The 24,725-nt window shown below is 42.0% G+C and overlaps 1 protein-coding gene across 2 annotated transcripts in view; it reads left to right on the top strand.

The window, feature by feature from the left end:
• LOC126456755 (uncharacterized) overlaps positions 1–24,725 on the top strand; it is a 190,858-nt gene that overhangs the window by 112,566 nt on the left and 53,567 nt on the right. The gene's annotated exons all lie outside the window — the stretch shown is intronic.

The following is a 24,725-nucleotide window of genomic DNA, read 5'->3' as shown; positions in this document are numbered from 1 at the left end:
TCAATTAAAATGCGTATTTTTGTAGTGCGCAGTTATAAATACTGGAAGCACTTTAGTTTTGTAAATACTAAAATTGACACAGCGACCTGCTGGATTTGCTGCTATCGATTCGTATGATTTGTTGTGCAAAACTTTCAAGATGTCTGTCTTTGACAGATAAAACTGATACCTTTATTTGAAATTAAAATAACTTGAAATTAGATTCCTTATAGTAGGAGGAGGAGGAGTAGTGATGAAACTGGCATGTTTACACACAAATCAGTGTAAGTTTGTATTCACGACCCTGGGATGCTAATGATATACTGTGTTAATGCTGACACTGTTACATTTATCTGGCTCGGCAAGTATTTGTGTTGTAGATATTCTGAAAAATGTGAATGCCTTAAGTGGAGAAGCAACTTCCTATACCAGCAGAACATATGGACATTGTCAAATTCCTGGTGTTACGCTGCAGGCAGTTTGACTTCCGTATTCACTTGTAGGATCTGAGTGGCTGTTTTTACACTACAGTGAAGTGTTGCTGCTCCAACTGTCGGCATGGCAAGACAACTTGTGAAACAGTACCAAATGCTTTCTCTGAAAACTACCTAGAACAGATAATGCAGAAGCCCACTAGTTGTGGAAATGGGGGGATAGAGTGGCCACAAATAAATATAAGTACTTTCAGGACATCCACATTTCGGCCATTATCAGTGACCAAATGGCAGTCATAGCAACAACAATCACCAGAGTACAAAGTACAGCTAAAGCTAGCAGAAAGATTTAAATGTGCAAGAAACTAGATAAAGAGGAAGTAGTGTCACATCTCGAAGAGGAACTCCAAACGTATAAGGCAGGGGAGGAGCACCTAGACGAATGATGACTGATGTGTGGAATAATAGTTGACTGTATGCACCCACTAGAAAAATTTGTGACACTCTGTGGTATACAATCCCTGTGAAGAAACTACTAAATAAGCAGTATTGATTGCACAGTAGGTGTTCAAGAAAATGAAAGGCTGTAGAACAAGAAATGCTAAATGAAATGCTTGCCTGTCAAAAGAACAATGAGTAAATCTTCAGCTACTCTATTAGAATGTTACTGAAAGTCATCTCACAAAACTATCTTTGGTGTCGCTGACAGCCTTTACATATGACAGTTTTCATTTAGCAATGAAACTCTGGGTCTATTGACCCAGTTGAATTCTCCCATCACTGTGAAGATGAATGATGCAGGTGCTACTGCCAGTGCTGTTTAGAAACACCTGTAATCATTAAATCTGAATGAGGTTCCATGGCCTAATGGAATACCTGTCTGATTCTATACAGAATACTGAGTTAGTTCCTCTTTTAATTATTGTATTGTTTGTATTCTATTGTATGGAACTGGGGACCTAGAAACGTTGGAGAGGCTTCGTCCCTGCTGTAGCTCTCAGTGCTTCACAACCCCACAACAGTCCACTCACCCCAGTGCTGCCCCACACTGAACCCAGGGTTATTGTGCGGTTTGGCCTCCTGGGGACGCCCCTCCTCCCCGGGAATGTCTCGTACCAGAGACGAGTGTAACCCCAAATGTTTGCGTCGTAGAGTAATGATGGTGTACGCGTACATGAAGATAGTGTTGGCGCAGCAATCTGAGGTGGAATAAGGGGAACCAGCCTGCATTCGCTAAGGCAGATGGAAAACCCCCATAAAAACCATCCACAGACTGGTTGGCACACCGGACCTCGACACTAATCCGCCGGGTGGATCCGTGCCGGGACCGGCACACCTTCCTGCCTGGACAGCAGTGCAATTGACCACACAGCTAACCAGGCGGGCTTCTCATAAGCATAGTGTGATGTATAATTCTCAAATAAAAATATATGCCCAATAATTGAAACAAAGCATATGTCATATCACACCTGTCAACACAAAGTGTAGTGGAAATAATCCACAAGTAACTGTTATCTTTGATATGTCTCTTGTAGACGCTTCAAACATACTCTGAAATCAAACATAATGATATCTTGAAAAGAATTGCCTCATGCACGGCAACCGGCAACGAATGAAACATTGGTCACGCGGAACTCAAATCTTGCCTTTCTCACAGAAACATCCTGACAGCCACAGATATGGGCAGCTGTGTTGATGCAGCATTTCTTGACTTCTGTAAAGCAGTTGACACACTACCACACCTAGGCTTATTATCAAAAGTACGAATAATTTGCCTATCGAGCAAAATTTGTTAGTGTATCGAGAATTTCTCGGCAGGAAAAGTGCAACATGTTATCTCAGCTCGAGGGTTGTCGATAAATTCAGCCGTACCCCAGGGGAGTGTACTGGGACCTGTGCTGGTCGTGTTGAATGTTAGTAAGCTATGAGCAAATATTATAGAAACCTCAGACTCTTCACAGGTGATGTGGCTGTATGTAAGATTTCACTGTGGTGCAAAAATTGGCAGCTTTGACTTCCTTAGAGATCACAAGAATGAGATTATACTAACAACAGTGCAGGTAGAAGTCGTCTTCAGTAACAGTTGCTTGGCTCCTTTTGTAAATAATTCATTTAACAAACAGTTTTGTAGCCTAGAAGCCACGTCATCAAGTTATATATGATGAATCATGACATTATGTTTGCAACACAGATAGGACTGCACATTCCTCGTCTTGTAGTAAATGAAGCAATTACTGGGTCGTCAGGTAAGCAGAAAGTACAGATCCGCAGTTCCTCGGGCATGCCGCAAATTCGTACGGACAACAGTAGTCCAAACGTAACCAGTTAACCATTAGATATAGATTAGATTAAATCAGATACGGAGCACCGTAAATATAGCAGATCAAACTGTACAGAGAAGCAGGCAGGAAAGCGGCCAGTTATTTAGGAGAGAAACTCTGTGGTTATTATTAGAGATCTCTACTTCTGGCTGCGGCTGTCCCACATAAGAGATAGTGTGCAGGCAGAGGTGTTTAATCGGCCACATTTCTGTGCTCCGTACACAAATGTAATGAGAATAAATCTAATAAGTAGCACTTCATGTTGTATATTTCACAGTGGTTTGCAGAGTAGCTGCAGTTGTAGAGCACAGATAATGTGAAATGAATGCTGCTGCATACAATTTTTGATGTACCATTTCTACATAATTTAGTGTGAAGATTGATTTTGTGTTGGGCTCAAACTAGTAATTAAATAAAATTTTGGGTTATCCTCATTCACGTAAGCAGAATTCATTTAACAAGGGAAATGACACAAAGTGGAATGGCTAGATAAAACTGTTCTACAGTCATCAAAAACGAAAATCATTCACGATATACACTAGAGTGGCATTCCAGAAATAGTACAGAATCTAATACCAGGCAGTTGTCGGTACAAAAGAGGAATATCAGTAGGCCACAATTTCCCCACCGTACGACTTTACGTTCGGTAACTCGACACATTGAGTTAGAGAGATTAAAGTGACGGTCGGAGGTGTGCAGTTATCGGCTGCGTACAGGTGTCCAGACAGATCGCCATCTCAGCAGTATCGGTGCCGGAAGTGAGCCGGTCTCCTCCGGGCCCGAGTAGTCCGCATTGCCGAGGCGGGGTCATTCGTAACGTCTAGTGTCGACAGTGTAATGTCGCCACACCATTTGCCGTAGTTGGTAGGAAAGTCGAAAGGGAAATGGTAGGGGGACCGGAAGGCACTGCTGAATACCGCAAGGAATTAGTAACGATCAAACGGCAGATAAATGTGACGGTAACGGTAACAGCATTGACTCACTCATTTGCTTGTCACCGGTGATGCACTGTGCTGCGGTGGGGATGGTGGCCAGTGAGGCGGTGGTGCCCGGACGGGCCGGCCCGTCGTCACTTATTACGGACGCCATAAACGGCATCTGCTTCTTAGACACCTGTGCCAAAGTGTGGAGGTAGTGTGGGCACGGAGGTGGCATCCACTGTCTGAGCCGTCGAGTACGGTTGTGTGGCGCATTAGTCGAGAAGGGCAGTTACTTAGGTACTGTAACGGATGAAACCTCAGCTATTTTTAGAGTTATAACTTGATCAATAATTTTACCATCTTAAATTAGCTTCAGTAAGCACAAAAAATATAAAGCAGTAACATTATAGGTTCTTTTTAGTATTATGTCCAGAATTAATTTCTAACAGCTGCTTCTCTTTATTAATGTGCACAGTGATTGGTTTGACATCTGTGAAGATTTTTATAAATGGAAAATAGAGTTTGCTTGTCAATAGTTGGCTGGCAAAGGATGAAGAGATGGTAGTGTTTAAACTCTGGGCTAAACTGCAAATCTCTGCAAATTGTCTTGTGAACAGAGAGAACATGATAACGTTTGTCCGAGTAGTGACTCCCTTATTGAGAGGAAATAGTGTTCCAGCCCCTGCGTGCCTTTCATTTTAACCCTGCAGTAGTCGCACACTGACACAGTCCACACGAGTGTATTTCTTCACCTTTTCAGAGCGAGAAATCCCACGACCCGAGTATCTTCCTGTTGTTGGCAGTATTACATGACTCCTTCGTTTCACTTTCACTCTAGTAGTTGTGGTGAGATGTTTGAGAATTGCAGGCTGACTGTCCAGCAGTGGCATTCGATATAATTTCCATTGTTGACTTCAGGAGAAGCAGTAAAGGGAACACATTGTAGCCATATCGTACTCTATTCTCAAGGTTTTTTTTATTATTGTGGTGTTACTTTCTTAGTTGTTTTGTTAGCGATAGGTAAGATACTTGTTGCATTTATATATTTTTGCAGAGTGGAATTGCAACTCTAATTCGTGAAGCCATGTAATTGTCCAGAGGGTTCTTACATGCATAGATAAAATCTTGTACTCTTATACCATTTATTCCAAAGAAAGGAAACAGCGTTCTACTTGTATCCAGTCTCCACCATCATGACAGTGTGCAGGAAGAGGATGATTTCATCTCAGATCATACAGGCCATGTCAACTTGTGGTCATGAATTTCTCTGCAAAAAGATATACTAGACCTCCATATCATAAGTGTTAAGGAATAAAGTATTTTCATTTTACTGTAATTTTTGTAAATGATATGGCCCTTTGAAAAATGTAGATTGTGTAAATAACTCTTTAAACAGTAGTGAACTAAAAAAAATATAACTAATAAACAAAAAGTACTGGAGATCTGGACAATGTTTTGTGTTGAAGCTCCCTCTTGGTGTGCTGAAATTTAGTTGACACCTGCACACTTATGGGCTTCCTTTAACTTACAAATTTAGGATGAAAATACGAAATTTAAGTTGATTTTTCCACTTAAAAATATCCCCCTGTAGGTTCGGGGGTAAGAATAGGCCTGCAGTATTCCTGCCTAAAAGGAGACGCAAACGTTTCGGCCCTTACGTGATCGTCCCCTCTTGGACTTGACCACCATATTTCAAAATTATTCCGAAGAGCGAGCCAATTGGGGAAGGGTGCCTTACTAAGTGTGTTGTGTCCATCGTGCATTGAGACCTTTAGCCAGCTTATTCATCACTGCATTGCAGTCCTGCCCCTTCTCCACCTTTTGGGCGAGGAAACATTCCTGGGTGCGATTTCCGCCATGCACTCTGCAGTGTCGCTTTCTGCGCTGACGACGACCGTGGACCACTTGCCACGTAATATCAAGCACGGTAGCCAGTCCATTGTGGTGGGGCTGCCATGTACCCTGTTGGTTGTAGCCCCCTGACAACACAGGGATCACTTTGCTGATGCCTGTGCCGTTAACTCCCCACGTATGCCAAGGAGTAGATGCCCATCTCCCTGGGGCGTCGGGACTCCCGGCAACGGCCATCCTGCCAGGTGGCCTTTGCTGTGGCTGGGTGGCACCCATAGGAAGGGCCCTTGGTCGGAGTGGGTGGCATCAGAGTGGGTTACACGCGATGAAGCGTAGCATATCTTCTCTTGCCGGTGGCCAACCAACAGCAGTCTAAGCGTTTGAGGGCTCAACTTAATGCAAACATGTACAACACCAAATTGTTCCCCTCCCTGGCCACACCATGGGAGGAATGAAAGGCTATGAATGACAGGGAGACCAATTCGCCCCAGTATCTAGTCTGTTCGAGAGCTGATGGGGAATCCTTTGTGTCCATGAAGTCTCATTTCTTTGTAGAGCATCTAGAGGCCAAGTTCGGGGAGGTGGAGGGCTTGCTAAAAAGGCAGTCTGGGTCAGTCTTGATAAAAACAGCATCCTCTGCTCGATCCTGGGCATTACTCGCTTGTAAGAAGCTGGGGATGTTTCTGTTACTATCACGCCCCATAAAAGCTTAAATATGGTCCACGGCATTATCTTCCACAGGGACCTTCTTTTACAGTCAGATGACGAGCTGTGCGCCAACTTAGTGACAAGGTGTCCATTTCACCTGGCGTGTCCACCGGGGTCCGAGGGATAATCAGGTTGCCACTGATGCCTTCATCTTGGCCTTCGAGGGTGACACATTACCCGAGAAGCTGAAGGTGATTGTCTACCGCTGTGATGTTAAGCCATATATCCCTCCCCCGATGCGGTGCTTAAAGAGTTGGAAGTTTGGTCATATGTCTTTCCGCTGTGCTTTGTGATGACCTCAATCCACAGGAAAAATAATTATCAAAATCTGAATTGTGAAGTCATCCAAAATTCTAGTTGGAAAACCACACTCTTCGTTATACTTCTCAATTGGTCACGATCCCACTTTGTTTATGAACTGAAAACTCTAATATTCACGAAAAACTGCTCTGAAATTAACCTGAACCGACAAAATTGTGTGTGTATTCTCTGACACTTCAAAGACATCTAAGACAATATCTAAAAGGAATTAAAAAAAGTGACAAAATGTCATGAATCACACACAATACTGTTAACAATCGCATGAACACTGGGTGGTTTCATCATACATCTACCCACTTTTGAGTATAACCAGTGTCTCTTAATACTAAGACTCGTAGCAATACAATATCAAAAACTTTTATTACTGGGTAAACAGCCACTACGTGATTTGACAGCTGACATTTATAATTCCCGCTCACGTCAGGAAAAGCACCAATACGGAAATAGCAGCTTTTAAGTTATTGGTCAGAACGGAAGCAATTATGGCGGTCGCCGTAATTTTCGCGCGAAGCCATATTTCGCGACAAAATACTCTTATTAGTCACTGTCATATATCTAGTCTCATAACAATACATAAAACTACATAAAATAACTACAATAATTTTGACATGCAAGGAGAATTAGTCCTAATGAGGGGAAGAAGTTCATAGTTGCTGGTGTTTCAACAATGACTACCAGGCAACTTTTAATTCACTGATTGTAATTTTATTTTCGTTTGCAGAAAGCAAAGAAACTAAACAAAGAATTTAATTAGTCTCTAATTCTTATACTTTTAATAGAGAAAGAAAGTTTCTAGGTCAGGGGATAGCGTTCGGCGAAATCCCTTAACTTTTTGTTGCATACGAAGCGTTGCATTGGGCAGCACTATGTCGGCGGGTTACGATGATGAGAGCAGGATACAGGCAGTTCCGCTGGTTAATCTTCTCCGGCGAAACGCAAATAAAGTTCCGGCACAGTGTAGTGTAACGACGTAAGTTTTTTATAACCGATTTTTGTTTGATATATGACCATGTGCAGACTTCGTCACCTACGTCAGTTACAACCCACTTCAAAATGATTTATATTCTTTTTAAATTGTCATAGAATGGTTCTTGAACGAAACTGTAAAACATCAGTTGAGTCGTATGCAAAGAATTACATCACTTGGGCCAATTGGTTTTCATAAACTTTTTCGATTTAAATTTCGTTTGTTTCTCCTCAGAAATTATATTGACACACGTTATCTTGATCTGATAGATATCAGAATCACACATTAAATAAACTTTTGAGATTCAAAGTTTCGATGAACGCTGTCAGAATCAATAATCTTGTCAAATATATTATTAATCTGTTACACAATTCTTCATAAATAAATCCTCAGAACACGTGTTTAAACTTTAGTAGCATACACTATTTTATTAGCTTCCTACACATACAGATGTGAACTTGACCGTTGACAAACAATGACTGACTTTTCAATAAGATATGACGTCATTGTTGTACAAAAAGAGTACAAAAATTCATTTTTAATTTTTAGAAGCATGACTCAACAACTCGGTTCCAGGATCTTCTGTTGCTCCTTGGCTGTCGACCCGCGACGTATAGCGGCCAGCAATTTCCTCTCTGGTCGCGGCAACGAAGATGCTGTCTTCGTTCGTTGCGCCGCCCTCTCCGTACATGAAACACATAAAAAAATACAAAACTTTTAGATAATTTACAGCTATTACAAATATTAAGAAAAATACATAAACAAAACTAAATTAAACTTGGTCACCTGCAAACTGGGCTGGCATTGGTGGATGGGTGACGCTTAATTTCGTCCCACTACAACAGCTGTATCATTAACCCCGTGGTGATTAACAAACCACAAGACGCCATTATACGAACTTTGTTGACATGTCCTCTCTTTCAAAGTACATGACGTAGACATCGCTCGTTTTTACACTTTATGCACTGTCCGTGATGCTATTGTCCATAATTACACAGTTCGTCACATTCATATAGTCTTAGCCATTAATACACAGTTCATAGAATTGTTCTTGTGTCTGAAGCACACCGTAAACAATGTCCACTCTGTTGTCGCATTTCAAACTTCGACAACATCACTGAAAGCCATTTATATTGCACAGTTAATTATTCTTCACTTTCACGGCTTGATAGAATGTGATATACAACAGTTCCACCACCCAAAACCTATACCAGCAAAATTCATTCGTATAAAAGCACAGTTTGTGTCGGCCACAACAAAGTAATGTTAGCGGTACTTTCACAGTCCGGTTTATTTGCTCTTAAAGTTCACTGGCGATGGCATTACATACCGCAGTGGTAAAGAGAATTAACAATCTGATAGTTCGGTATCACTGTCCATACAATTACGTATGGGTCATTCCATGCCAAGTGGTCTAAACCTTCCCACCATCATGTCTCCAATTTTCTTCAAATTTTATCTGTAGCACTAGTCAAGTGCTAAATTAAGTTTCTCAAGATTTCAAGCCTCTAGCTGCAATACTTGCTGATCTACACCCCCTTGTCTGAAGGGTAGTAAGTTCGCATGCGCGCGACATCAGACAAAATGCCATTTTTGGGGTCTCATAAAATTGAAACCAATTCATAAGAATGGTTAGTAAGATGAGACCCTGTACAGTTTTTTGTGCTGATTCAAACGAAATTAATTATAAGATTACTGATGCAAAATCCGGTCAAACAAGTCGACTCAAAGTGTACCCCTAATTCTGTCGTGACTTAATGCGACAAATTTTGACCAATATTCAGACTGCAATAATTTCCTTGCAGATAAAGATATGGACTTGAACTTTTTACCAAGTCTTATCTTTGTGCTGGACATAATACAGCTGGATTTCCAACTACCCAGGCTTTATAGTCGCCTTGCAAAATCTCTTCAAATTTGGCAGTGTCAGCGCAAATGGCTTTATTTACCAAAGTTCAAAGCCCATTACTACAAAATAGTCAGCCTGGATTTAATTGTGAATAGTATCATCTGAAAGAGAAACTCTTGCTCTACAAGATGGATATATTTTTCTTTTGCAACGCTTCCATTAAGTGCTTATTTACTCAGGTCAAAGTATCTTATATTTTGTGTGCGCAGTGCCCTGCGTTGGTCCATGATGGCTGAGCCATTACTGGTTATCACAATAAAACCAGCATCCCCATCGCCATAGGGGCCACGCCCGATAGCCATGCAGTAACAGCCACGGGTGGGTATCTTTACTGCAGGTTCCCAAGCCTGATTACAGGGTGTCTTTACCACAGGATCCCAAGCCTGATTGTGGGTTTCTTTATGCAGGTTCCCAAGCCTGTCTTCCTCAGTTACTTCATCATTCTGGAAGCATCGTTGATTTGCAAGAGAATGCTTTCAGGAAAACTGTATTGCCGACCAGATGATGTCACTGATGGAGCTGGAATAACACCAATGATAAGTTGTTCTGGAATCCAGCAAGTATCACGTCTTAAGGGCCAATAAAATGAACTTGCAGGACCATGAGGATGCATAAAGCTTATGAAAGCATCTTTCTGTTCGACTGAGATTTCAACGATGTTTCCAATCCACCATTTATTTTCATAAATGCAAGCAACATACTGCCCAGGCTGAAGATCCATGACTTGAACTACTACTTCAGCAGCACTAATTTTGGCCAAAAAAGATGTCGCATCATTAGAAACTCTACTGACCTTAATTGTCGTCATATCAATGGGCAAAAAATGGTGGTTTTCTCTTGTGCCAGCTAGAGTGTGCCCTTGCAGGAATCTTTCTTCTTGAGAAGCTTTTTCTTCTTCAACTTCCTCTTTGCTGATGAAAAAGAATTTGATTCCATTGATATTATCATTGCAGAAGTTGAAAAGATCTTTGGGTGTTAGAATCTGGTTTTCATATGGACGTTGCAAACTTGCTCTTGCTGCCAACCGTTTTGTTGTGCCTCCAATGCCATCACAAGGCGACTTTCCATGGCTTGTTCCAAAGAAATTCCATTCTGCTGTTATTTCAAAATCTTCTTTGTGATAGCATAAGTTGAGAAAATTCTTGAAATTCTTATATTGTGCAGCTGAACCATCACTGAAGTAGTGGATGTGGCTTATTTTGGAAAATTGCATCTTCAGGTAATTGATTACTTTTCCAATGTAAACATGGACAGTAATCGTATCGTGTCGAAGGCAGTCACTAATAACACAAAGATTCACACATTGCACCTCTTCGTTTTCACAGTAGTAGACTACAAATGGATGAACTGTTGCTTGACTGTTTTCCCAGTGAAAGCCTTGCACTGCATCTTGAACAATAAATGAATAGTTTTCAGCAAAATCCATTAGTATTATGAATTCGCCTTCTTTCAAATCAGTTTTGAGAGCTTTCAGGTGCTGGCTTTGATGCTTGGCAATGTAGTGATGACAAGACAGGTTCCAAATTTTTGCTGCAATATCTTCAACATACTCTTCTGTTGAAAGCTGCTTTGTTTCTAAAGTATCCCTGTCGGTATGAATCCATTGTTTGTACTCAATCAGTTCTTCAGGGTCATTATCTTCAAAATATGTTGCAATAACTGCTTCTACACCTTCTGGACCAGGGCAGTTTTCACAACGATGAAGCATACAATCCTTGTTTTCCAAGCTGCAAACAGCTTTGCTAAGAATTTCCTTGTAGTCTTCATTGATTGATGCACCAGTGAGCATAAGCTTGACATTTTGGTGTATTGTACAGACACAAACTGAGTGCATTCCAGCAGAGCCAACTGTAACACACCATTTTGGTCTAAGCTCGCAAAACTTTGAGAAGCCAATTTCTGGTCCATTTTGCTTCTGATAAGACACGTACATTTCCTTCAAATTGCAAAGCAACAACCGCTTTTGCTTGTACACCTTTGTTCCTGAAATTCTCACAGGCACACAGTCTTTCTTCCCTGGACAAAGTCTGCTGAATTCGTCATCTTGAAAAAAGTCATGTACTTTCTGGACAACTTCATCTGAAAGCTTCCTTCCTTGCCGATTTGCTGGAAAAGCTAGAACACCTTGCTCATTCTTCAGTTTTCTCGCTTGCTTTACCATTCTTTCTGATACATTAAATGCTGTTGTCGTATCTTTAATTGTCCAGCTTCTTGGAACCAAGGTCAATATTTGAACTTTTGTCCTACGATTTGACACTTTACATTTTTCTTTCAACTCTTCTATAAGATTATCAAGATCTGCACAATTATTGCATGGGCGACTTTTACTTGAACTTGGCTGTTCATCGTAATTGATTCCTACAGCAGCAGCAATTTGATTCCCAATTAAACTTTGTGCATCCAAGATCTTTCTTTTTGCATAGCTTTGCTTATCTCTTTTACTTAGTTGTCTTCTTTTCAATGGTGAAGCACCAATAAATGATAAACTTTTGTTGATGGCTGGTTCAGTTTCATCCGTTGTGAAATCTTGTTCAGATTGGGTTGATAGTGATGATGAATCTTCTAGCTTTTGGTTCAGTGCCGACATGCAGCGAGGGCAAAGCTTCTGACCAGGTTTTATATCAATCACTTCTTTTTTCTTTAACAGGCAAAGTTTGGCAGCTGTTTCATTATCAAGCAGTCTAAGTCCAGCTTTTACATTGTGATTCCTCTTCTTGAATGGATTGCAACATTTCTTTTGCATCGCTTGATATTCATGTAGGAAGAGGGCTTCATGGTGGAAGCAAATGATGGAATTTTCGTCAAGTTTGGCTTCTGAACGCGAAACAAGCAATTTCTGGTCACATTCTGTGAAATCACTAAACGCTTTGAATCCAGTCTTCTTAGCATAGAAGATAACATGGCACTTCGATGCAGCAGCATCTTTTCCAATTGAACAGGGGGCCAACGATTCTTCTTCTTCATTAACTTCTGACATCTCTCACTGGCCAATCACTGAATAAAACACGAATGAAATATCCAATTATATCAGTAATTCTAAGCGACTATTAAGATTCAAATTCCTAGAAATGAAGAAAAATTAGTGCATCGCGCATACAAAATATAACAACTTTGATGTGAGTTAATGAGTACTTAATGGTCGCGTTGCAAAAAAAACAAATGTCAGTCTTGTAGAGCAAGAGTTTCTCTTTTAGGTGATACTATTCACAAGCAGATTCAGGCCAACTATTTTTTAGTAATTGGCTTGAAACTTTGGTAAATTTTACCGTTTGTGCTGACACTGCCTAATTTGAAGAGATACTGCAGGGCGACCATATGGCCTGGATCATTGCAAATCCGGCTGCATTATGTCTAGCACAAGCATGAAGCTTGGCCAAAAGTTCAAGTCCATATCTTCAACTGCAAGGAAATCATTGCAGTCTTAATATTGGTCAAAATTTGTCGCGTTGTGTCACGACAAATTTTGAAGTATACTTTGAGTCGAGTTATTTGACCGGGGTTTGCATGAGTAATGTTATACATAATTTCGTTGGAATCAGCAAAAAAAACTGTACAGGGTAGCATCTTACTAACCATTCTTATGAATTAGTTTCGATTTTATTAGACTCCAAATATGACATTTTTTTTATGTTGCATGCACACGGACTAAGTACACTTCAGACAAGGGGGTCTAGATCAGCAGCTATTGCAGCTAGAGGCCTGAAATCTTGGGAAACTTACTTCAACACTTGACTAAAGCTACAGTTAAAATTTGACGAAAATTGGAGACCATGATGGTGGGAACTTTTTTCAGTTTTAGACCACTTGGTGTGGAATGACCCGTATGCTTTTCATGAAACACAGTACTATTTTTCCCACGCACGCTTCACAGGCACACCATCCACCATCCCCTCTACTACGCAACAACCTTTCGACTCTCGATATCACTATCGCTGTCCCCTGTCTATAGATGTTATATAGTTATCGTAAATTACATAAACCTTTATAAATGTTATTGACTGCATTTTTCACAATTAATAATATTTCAAAAGAGATTTTTACAAACTTTACCACAGGTACAAAGCAAGAAACACATTTATCCATTGGCAAACGAAATAATCACAATTACATCTTTACATTTAGAAACAACAGTAGAATGTTACATAATCACAATTAGAAATGCCCATATGAACAAAAGAAAAAGAATAGAAATATAAAGAAAATCACGAAAAAAAATTTTATATGCGTAATTAGCAATGCCTTCACAGCTTCCAGCCTCAAATGTCGTAATTGTGGTCGTCGATCCCATCCCGATACTCCATGCACCCCGCCTCCCATCTGTGTCAACTGTGGAGAGCACCATCCCCCTTGCTCGCCAGAGTGTAAGATTCTACAGAAGGAATGGAAAATAATGGAATCCCAGACCCTGGATCGACTGACCTGCAGCTCCATTCGTTGCACCACATACAGTCATATCTCGGAGCCGAAGGACCACAGCTGCCCCCTTGATGGTGGGGGCCACAATCGCGCCCCCCCCCCCCCCCCCCTCCCTCCACTATTTCTCCCGCACCACCTACCTCGGGAGCAGCACCCCCTCAACCATTGGGGACACCAGTCCCCATTGCTAGGGGCTGCAGAAGCCCTAGGTAGCTGGTCATAGGGCTTCGCGGTCCTATTCAGTCCTGGAGACTGAATCAAAGAAGCCCTCCCAGCAAGGGCAACCAAAGGAACAGCGTGAGAAATTTAAATCAAAGACCCTAAGACCAAGGAAATTGCGGTGGCACCTGTTCCACTGCTACCTACAAGTTCTGCAACTGAGGATGTGGTGGAGATGCTGGTGTCCGCTGAGGACCCACATCTCGCTGGTCCCTCAGACATGATGGATGTCTCTCCCATCGGTGCTCAATTGGTGGCAGTAGGTGACCCGGCGGTGATATATGCTTCCTCGGTCCCTTCACACCTTTCTCAGCCATGGACAATGTCATCCTCCAGTGGAACTGCAGCGGTTTTTTCCACCGTCTTGCTGAGCTCCGACAACTTCTCAGCCTTCACCATTTCCTCTGCATTGCTCTTCAGGAAACTTGGTTTCCAGCGATCCGAACCCCCACCTTCCGTGGCTATCGGGGTTATTATAGGAACCAGGCAGCTTATGAGAGGGTATCTGGTGGCATCTGCATCTACATCCTTCACTCCGTTTACAGTGAGTCTGTCCTTCTACAAACACATTTAGAGGCTGTCTCTGTTCGGGGTATGGATACCTGAGGCTGTTACTATCTGCAGTCTCTATCTTCCACCATATGGTGATGTCACGCAGCATGTTCTGGCGTGCTGATAGACCAATTGCCGCCACCTTTTCTGTTATTGGGCGACTTCCACCCCACAGAGGGTTATGGGCGTTGATCAGTGACAACAGGGTGAGGCAGCATCATTGAGCAATTATTGGAACAGCTTGACCTTTCTCTTTTAAATAATGGTGCCTTCACACATTTCAATGTGGTGCACGGCATGTACTCAGGCATCGGACTTTCGATCTGCAGCCCTAGCCTATTACCATCTGTCCAATGGAGTGTGCATGAAGACTTGTGCAGTAGTGACCACTTTCTGGTCTTTCTGTCAATGCCACAGCATCACTCTTCTGGGCGCCCCTGCAGATGGGCTATGAATAATGCCGACTGGGATTTGTTCACCTCCATTGCCACTATTGAGCCTGTTTCCAATGATGCCATTGATGCGGTGGTTCACTCAGTCACCTTCGGCATTGTTACTGATGCAGAATCTTCCATTCCCTGTTCTTCTGTGTCCCTTCGGCGGAGGACTGTGCCTTGGTGGTCGCCCGAGATCACAAAGACGATTAAAGATCACAGGCGGGCACTCCAGTGTCACATGCGGCATCCCTCATTGAACACCTCATCACCTTTAAACGGCTCCTTGCGCGAGCCCGCCGCCTCATTCGCCAACGTAAGCAGGAGTGCTGGGAAAGGTATGTCTCCACCATTGGCCTCCGTACCTCCCCATCCCCATCCCCAGTCAGGCGACTCTATGGCTATCGGACCCCCGTCAGCGTACCTGTGCTTTCACTGAATGGAGCAGTCTGTACTGACTCAGACACAATTGCAAACCTCTTAGCGAAGCATATTGCTAAGAGTTAAGCTTCTGCGAATTGCCCACTGCCTCTTCCCCTCCCTGAAAGAGCAGTCAGAACATCAGAGCCTTTCATTTCACATGTGCCCCCCTGAATCGTACAGGGCTCCGTTCGGTGAGTGGGAATTCCAAAGTGCCCTAGCTGCTTGCGCTGAAACGGCTCCTGGGCCAGATCACATCCACTGTCAGATGCTCAAACACCTCTTGGTGGACTGCCAGCGACGCCTCCTCGACCTTTTCAACCATATCTAGGTTGAGGGCGAGTTCCCGTCGCAATGACGGGAAAGCCTCGTAATCCCCGTGTTGAAACCTACAAAGAACCCACTGGAGGTGGACAGCTACTGCCCCATTAGCCTCACCAATGTTCTTTGCAAGTTGCTCGAATGCATGGTGAGCCAGAAGTTCAGTTGGCTACTTGAGTCTCAGGGGGCTTTTGGGTCCGTCTCAGGGTCGGTTCTGTAAGGGCCACTCTGCCGCTGATAATCTGAAGTGCCTGGAGTCTGCCATCCATATGGCCTTTGCCTGCTGTCAGCATCTGATCGCCGTCTTTTTTGACATGCGGAAGGCATACGATACAACATAGCGACATCACATCCTCTGTAAGCTTCATGGTTGGGGTCGTTGGGGTCCGCTGCCAATTTTCGTACCAAATTTTCTGTCGCTTCGTTCCTTCCGTGTGTAAGTTGCGGCCTTCCATAGAACTACCAGAGTTCAGGAGAATGGGGTACCCCAAGGATCTGTCTTAAGCGTTTGCCTCTTTTTGATTGCAATTAATCGGCTTGTTGCGGCTGTGGGAACGTCTGCCTCAGCTTCCTTGTAGGCTGACGACTTCTGCCTGTACTATAGCTCCACTGGCATTGCACCTGCTGAACAGCAGCTGTAGGCTGCTAGTTAACTGTAGCGCATGGCTTCCAGTTTTCGGCTGCCAAGACCTGTGTTGTGCATTTCTGCTGGCAACACACTGTTCACCCTGAGCCACGGCTTCATCTTGATAGCAAACCTCTTGCTGTGGTGGAGACGCATTGGTTTTTGGGATTGGTTTTTGATACCTGGTTGACTTGGCTCCCTCATTCGGCAGTTTAAACAGATGTGCTGGCGGCACCTTAACGCTCTGTTGCTTGCGTCACATCAGCTGGGGTGCCGATTGGTCTACCCTTCTACGGCTGTCCCTGGCATTAATTCAGTTCAATCTAGATTATGGGAGCCTGGCTTACGGTTCGGCATCCCCTTCAGCATTACAGTTGCTGGACCCCATCCTTCACAGTGGGACCAGACTCACCACTTGAGCTTCCCGGACAAGCCCTGTCAACAGCGTACTTGTGGAGGCAGGTGTCCCTCGATTGCAGTTCTGGCACCAACGATTACTGGCCGCTTATGCTACACACATTTGTAGCTTGCCCGGGCATCCCAAATATCGCCTCCTGTTCCCTCAGTCGGTCGTCCATTTTCCGGAATGGTGGCCCCGGTAGTGGGGAAGATTGCGGTTCGCGTCAGAGCTCTTCTCTCTGGGCTTGAGGTTCTCCCTCTTCCACCTCTTTTCCGGGCCCCTCTGCATATACCCCCGTGGTGTGTGCCCCACCCATGCCTTCAGCTTGATTTGGCACAGGGCCCAAAGGACTCAGTCCCTCCTGAGGCCCTCCGCCACTGCTTTCTTTCAATCCTTGCCGTGTTTCAAGGCTCTGACGTTGTCTATACTGAGTTGCTGGTTGTGTCGGTTATGCTCTTACGCTAGGGGATCATTGTGAACAACACTCGGCTGGCTGCAGTGTTTTTACTGTCGAGCTGGTCACCATCTCTCGCACCCTAGAGTAGATCCGCTTCTGCTCAGGTCAGACCTTCGTTATCTATAGTGACTCCCTGAGCTGGTTTACGAGCTGTCGACCAGTGTTTCCCTCGCTCTTGTCTGGTGATGGCTATCCAGGAGTCCCTCTATACTCTTGCCCATTGCGGCTGCTCTGTGGTCTTTGTGTGGACCCTGGGTCATGTCAGCATCCCGGGAAATGAACGTGTTGACATTCTGGCCAAACAGGCTGTCGGTGCACTAGCCACGGAGATTGGCCTTTCGAAGAGTGGCATTAGATCAGTTTTGCCGCAGAAGGTACTTCGCACCTGGGGTGGAGAATGGTGCGCCCTTGCTTCACCCAACAAACTTCGGGCCATGAATGAGGATACCGTTGCATGGCGCTCCTCCTTGCGGGTCTCTCACAAGGACTCTGTTGTCCTCTGCCAGCTGCACGTTGGCCGCACCTCAGTGACACACAGCTATTTATTGCACCGCGAGGACCCACCTTTGTCACTGCGGATCAGCTTTGACAGTAGTCCACATCTTGTTCGACTGCCCGCTTTTAACTCCACTGAGGCAGACGTTTGCACTGCCTGATATGCTTCCTGCACTTTTTCGGATGACGTTGCGAAGGCAGATTTAGTTTTGAGTTTTATTCGTGCAGGAGGTTTTTATCGTTTGATCTACGTGTTTAGTAGTTTAGTAACAACCCACTTGAACGATCACCATCACCTGAATGTGAAATTGAAGAATACAGTGCAGGTGTTTGTATTCATGGGTGTCAAGTTACTGATGCGTTGAATGTTAGCATTCCTGCTGTAGCCCCTACGAGATTCCCTCATAAATTTCCATGAAACGTAAGAAGCAGAAGAAGAAAACATTATATAAAAAGAAAAGTGGAAGAAATTGAAACAAGTTTTACACAAGCAACATCTTCAAAGCTTTGTGAAGTGTATAGTGTAGATGCATTTAGTGCAGAACCTGAAAATAGTGATACATGCACAAAATGTGAAGTGTGGTTTCAAAACCTAAACACTGCTACCTCAGCAGTCACCTGTGCTGAGGCGGTACAGTTACTAACACTGATACGAGGTGGTTACTCTCAGCAGCAGATACAGAAATGCATACCCATTTCCTCACATTATTTGATTTGGAAGCTTGGAAAATAAAGAATGAGAAAGGTATTTGGGAATGCCCAGATTCTTACTGTGGGCATCTGTTAAAAGATGATACGTGTATTGTTGCTCTGGAATATTACCTAAGTGATGACAATGATTGCAGCAGGCAAGTCCTAATCAGGCTGATATTACCTCTGTGAGTTAAAAAGGTAAAAAGATTTATGACAAAATCAATAAGAGAATATCTCCCAATGGAAAAAGGAAAACCAAAGTTTAAAAATTGTCTCATAAAATTCTACTTAGTAAGGCCAAAATGGGAATTACCAGCCAGTGAAGGAAGTATTTACATGCATTTACTGCACGAATTTGAAACTTGTTTGTTTCACTGTAAGCAGTTTCACAGGAAAGTAGTACACAGAGATGGGCCTGATGCTTTAGTGTGTATGTCAAGAGCTGCATGATAAATGTTGGTTGCAAGAGTGTACTGTGTGTCCTGATGCTGAAATGATGACTGTTGAAGCATTACACCTTCAGAATACTGACAATTACCTAACCTATGCATTGTGGGAGGGAGGAGACTTTGTGAAGAAGACAGTAGAGCCAGAGCAGTTTATTACAGAGACTGGGCACCGGGTCATGAAAGGAATAGCAGCTCACCATCATACTCGGACGATTCAGAGATCGCCATAGCAGAAGTAAAATCAGCCACATCTCAGAATGCTGACACTTAGTTCTTCATTCCGATTCTGCTGAGGACTGGTCTGTTGCTTTGCAGAAAGGAATTCTGGAATATTTTTCCCAAGAGGACATTGTCATCATTTAACCATACAATGAAGCTACATGCCCTCGGGAAAAATTATGGCCGTAGTTTCCCCTTGCTTTCAATCTTTCACAGTAACAGCACAGCAAGGCCATTTTGGTTCATGTTACAAGGCCAGATTAGTCAGTCACTGAAAAGGCTGCTGCCCCTCTTCAGGAACCACATTTTTGTCTGGCCTCTCAACACCTGTCACAGGTATCAATATTAACGTGTGTGGCTCACTTACTTGGAACATCACACTGTTTTGCTGTTGTCAGTGATCCCATTCATGACAGTTCACATGTGTGCTACGCTGTCGCCATAATAATCGATGACATAGCATCTAGAGGCAATGTATTTCCTTAATATGTGTATGTGACTCATGATGCAGCATCTCATTTTAAAAACTGTTTTCCATTTTGAGCTTGTTTAACACTGTAGTACAGGAATAAAGACAAAAAATGGATGTTTCAAGCAGAAGATCACGTAAAAACTGCATGTGATGTGGTAGGAGGTCTCTGTAAACATCTTGTAACAAGATTTAATCTCCAGCATGAAGCTGTTGGTACTGTAGGAGATGCTACTGGATTTGTACACACCATATCAACATCAGCAACAAATGTGAAACACTCAATTGTAAGTGAAAGTGCATTAAGGGAATCCCATTTAAAAAAGAAGAGTGGTCTGCTCTGAAGCCTGTGATACGAATTCAGTGGAATCACAACTGTGTTGCATTCCGAAGTGGCACATGCTTTGCAAGAATGATTCTCCACAAAATGCAGCCTCTTACTGTGTGTGAAATGCAGAGACCACAGTATCTGTTAGAAGACTTTGTAGTGAGCCACTTCGTTTCTTGTGTGTATGACAGTCAGTGGTGGGTGGGATAGATAGCTCTCTCTCATGAGCTGCAAGATAAAACAGTTTTCTTTGACACCTCATGGTCCTGCTAATGCTTTCAAATGGCGATCATCAAAAAGATCAGTGTGCAGTTCCCATTTCCCAAGTACTGCTCTTGTTGGAATATTCTTGCGGGGTGTGCAAATTCAACTCGGCTTATAACAGTTCAGTGAGAAGCAGATGAAAAAGCAATTGAACTCTTTTCAACAGTGCAGTGTTGTTACATTTTAGGCAATTTTAATTCATGGAAAGTCATGATGTGAAATCATGACAGAAGACAATAATACTTTGTGAATAATAAAAAGAAAATGGGTATAAATATTCTGTGTCTCATTTGTTAGAAAATGCTTTCAAACAAAATTATGAATTGTTTTCCCTCTCACTTTTAATGTTGTAAAGTAATTATTTTAATTCAGAAATAAGTTTTGTATGACATTTATTTAGAATCAGCCATCAGACTAAATGTTGATGATATTGAGACAGCAACTAGCCAAAAATTTATTGCTAGTTCCTTTATTAAAAAGGTACGGTTGCCGGTTTTGAATCATTACAAGTCATCGTCAGATGGCTTTCATGCTTTCATTACAACATGTGCTGCATTTTTCACTGATTAGTTACCCTAAAATATTAATAATACATAATCAGAAGCACGTCACAAAAATGGTTGTTACAGATTTGCATTGGGGTGTGACTCACATGAAATGCAAATCTGCAACTCCACCATCTTTGTGACGTGCTTATAATTATGTATTATTTTTGTTTTAGGATTACTGATCAGTAAAAAAAACGCAGCACATATTGTAATGAAAGCATGAAAGCCATCTGACAATGACTTGTAATGATTCAAAACCGGTAACGGTACCTCTTGAATAAAGAAACTCAAAATAAATTTGTGGCTGGTTGCTGTCTCAACATCATCATTTGTCTTCAAATAACAGCCACGGTCTCCAACCATGTCATCATATGACAAAATCACTTCAGTTTAAATATTTAAGTGCCCATAATTTTTTACCCTGAGAATAAAGCTAAAACTCTCTAAAAGATTTCTCATGTTTCGTATAGACAAGTACTCTGATTGCGTATTCCCTAAGTACAATGACCACATTAGGAATGCAGGTAAACTATTACAAACAGCATAGTGAACGCATTATTGTAGCCAAGATAGACACAAGCCTACATCTACCACAGTAATGGAAGAGACCTGCAGACATTGGAAGGTTTCAGATAGACTGTATAATGGTAAGACAGATTTAGGAACCACGTTTTAAATTGTAAGACATTTCCATGGGCTGATGTGGACTCTGACCACAATCTGTTGGGTATGAACTGTAGATTAAAACTGAAGAAACTGCAAAAAGGTGGGAATTTAAGGCGATGGGACCTGCATAAGTTTAAGGAACCAGAAGTTGTAGAGTGTTTCAGGGAGAGCATTAAGGAATCATTGACAAGAATGGGGAAAGAAATACAGTAGAATAAGAATGGGTAGCCTTGAATATAAAAATGCAGTTAATGAAGCAGGCAAAAAGGAATACAAACGTCTCAAAAATAAGATTGACAGGTAGTGCAAAATGACTAAGCAGGGATGGCTAGAGGACAAAAGTAAGGATGTAGAGACATATATCACTGGGAGTAAGACAGATACTGCCTACAGGAAAATTAGAGACCTTTGGAGAAAAGAGAACCACTTGTATGAATATCAGGAGCTCAGTTGGAAAACCAGTTCTAAGCAAAGCAGGGAAAGAAGAAAGGTGGAAGGAGTATATAAAGACTTTATAGAAGGGCAATGCACTTGAGGACAATATTATGGAAATGGAAGAGGATGTAGATGAAGATGAAATAGGAGATAGGATATTGCATGAAAAACTTAACGGAGCACTGAAAGGCCTAATTTGAAACAAGGCCCCATGAGTACACAACATTCCATTAAAGCTACTGATAGCCTTGGGAGAGGCAGCCATGACAAAACTCTTCCATCTGCTGAGTACGATGTGTGAGACAGGCAAAACACCTACAGACGTTAAGAAGAGTGTAATTATTCCAATTCCAAAGAAAGCAGGTGCTGACAGGTGTGAAAATTACTGAACTGTCAGTTTAATAAGTCGCGGCTGCAAAATACTATCTTCTAAGATAAGTTGTAGGGTCACTATTGCCTCACGTGTTCAAACATTTCTACAGAATCCAAACTGCTTTTCCCCAAGAGCAGTTCGAATTCCGTAGAAGTATTGGAACAGGTGAGGCAATACTGATCCTTCAACTTATTTTAGAAGATAGATTAGGGAAAGGCAAACCTATGTTGCTAGCATTTGTAGATTTAGAGAGAGCTTTTGAAAATGTTGACAGGAATACTCTTTCAAATTATGAAGGTAGCAGGGGTCAAATACAGGAAGCGAAAGGCTATTTACAGTTTGTACAGAAACCAGGTGGCAGTTATAAGTGTCGAGGGGCGTGAAAGGGAAGCAGTGGTTGGGAAGGGAGTGAGACAGGGTTGTAGCCTCTCCCTGATGCTATTCAATGTGTATATTGAGCAAGCAGTAAAGGAAACAAAAGAAAAATTCGGAGTAGGTATTAAAATCCCTTTAGAAGAAATAAAAACTTTGAGGTTCGCTGATGACATTGTAATTCTGTCAAACAGCAAATGGCCTGGAAGAGCAGTTGAATGGGATGGACAGTGTCTTGAAAGGAGGATATAAGATGAACATCAACAAAAGCAAAATGAGGATAATGGAAGTTGAATTAAATCAGGCAATGCTGAGGCAATTAGGTTAGGAAAGAAGACACTTAAAGCAGTAAATGAGTTCTGCTATTTGGGGAGCAAAATAACTGATGATGGTCAAGGTAGAGGATATAAAATGTAGACTGTCAATGGCAAGGAAAGCGTTTCTGAAGAAGAGAAATTTAACATCGAGTATAGATTTGTGTCAGGAAGTCGTTTCTGGAAGTATTTGTATGGAGTGTAGCCATGTATGGAAATGAAACATGGACAATAGTTTCGACAAGAAGAGAATAGAAGCTCTCAAAATTTGGTGCTACAGAAGAATGCCGAAGATTAGATGGGTAGATTACGTAACTAATGAGGTACTGAATAGAATTGGGGAGAAGAGGAATTTGTGTCACAACTTGACTAGAAGAAAGGGTCGGTTGGTAGGACATGTTCTGAGGCATCAAGGGATCACCAATGTAGTGTTGGGGGGCAGTGTGGAGGGTAATGGTCATAGAGGGAGACAAAGAGATGAATACATCAAGCAGATTCGGAAGGATGTAGGTTGCAGTAGTTAGTTGGAGATGAAGAGGCCTGCACAGGATGGAGTAGCATGGAGAGCTGCATCAAACCAGTCTGTGGACTGTTGATGTCGACGACGACAATGTCGTAGCTGACAATTAGAAATCCTTCCACTTTATCATTTCTCGAGACAGTTAACATCCTGTGACTATTCTTATTTTCAAAACGCAATTTTGAAATTCTCAAAAAGTTACAAATTTTCATTGTTTATATTTCCAAAGAAAGTGAAAAAATCTTATATGTATTAATCATGTCTTATAGTATTGGGAACAAAGTATTTATTGAAAATAAATTCAGATATCACTTTTGGTTTCTTTACTACAATGTGTCACTTTTGTCTTTCGTTGTGACATTTTCACAAATACTCTTTTAGAGAGGTCTGTAGTGTTTTAAGAAATCATCAGAAAATCAAAATATTGTAGTTTTGGAGAAGTATCATGTGGAACTTCTACAAACTTTTTTTTTTTTTTTTTTTTTTTTCCCAGCGAACTTTGAAGTAGTGATATGACACGTTCACTTTTGATTTGCCTGATTTGAGATGAAATTGCCCAAGAGAGGGTCAAAGCAGAAATGGTTGAACTAGTTAAACAAGATGAAATGAGGTGTAATCACATGGCAGTCGTGTGCAGTTTGCAGCTAGGTTACAGTTGTTGGTGCTTTAGTAATTCATGGTGCTAAAAACTGAGCAAGCTGCACTAGACGAAGAAACTTTCTGCTCCTGTTGTCTTCTGAGCTTGTTTCGAAACACATGGAAGTCCAAGCTGCCATTAAAATATAAACATAGTAAATTATATACTCAGAATTACTTTTTTTACATATAAATCTAATTTATCTGCATGCGAACTGACAGTCTGTAGTGACTACTAATGGTACGAATTGTGGAGTGACTGCCGCAGGGCTAATAATCATCTGTAATGGGAGATTAGACTGCAGGGCGACTCATCAGTGATCCACAGAATGCGTACACACTGTTACACAGGAGAGAGAGAGCATCGCTGTATCTCAGGAATGTCTGCATATATGATTTACTATGTTTGGTTGTGAACTATGTGCTAGGTATGTCTTAAAAGTGTGTGATGTCAGAAATGAATGTGAAAACTTCACAGCAGTTTTAACTTCTAGCATGTATCTCTGTCATCTTGCTCATGTTTTGGAAACTGACAGTAGTTATGTTCAATGATCAGCTTCTCCATATTGATAATACAAGTTACTAAGAAAATGTAAAATGGTAATAAATGTAAAAAAAAAAGTGCAATTTCTTAGCTTGCACAGTTTCTTTCTTTACCTGTATTTCTGTACTTATTGTGATGAAATAAAA

This window comes from Schistocerca serialis, chromosome 2, assembly GCF_023864345.2.
Source record: "Schistocerca serialis cubense isolate TAMUIC-IGC-003099 chromosome 2, iqSchSeri2.2, whole genome shotgun sequence".
Lineage (NCBI taxonomy): Eukaryota > Metazoa > Arthropoda > Insecta > Orthoptera > Acrididae > Schistocerca > Schistocerca serialis.
Note: the sequence above shows the minus strand (reverse complement) of the source record. Positions and strands in the feature narration are given on the sequence as shown.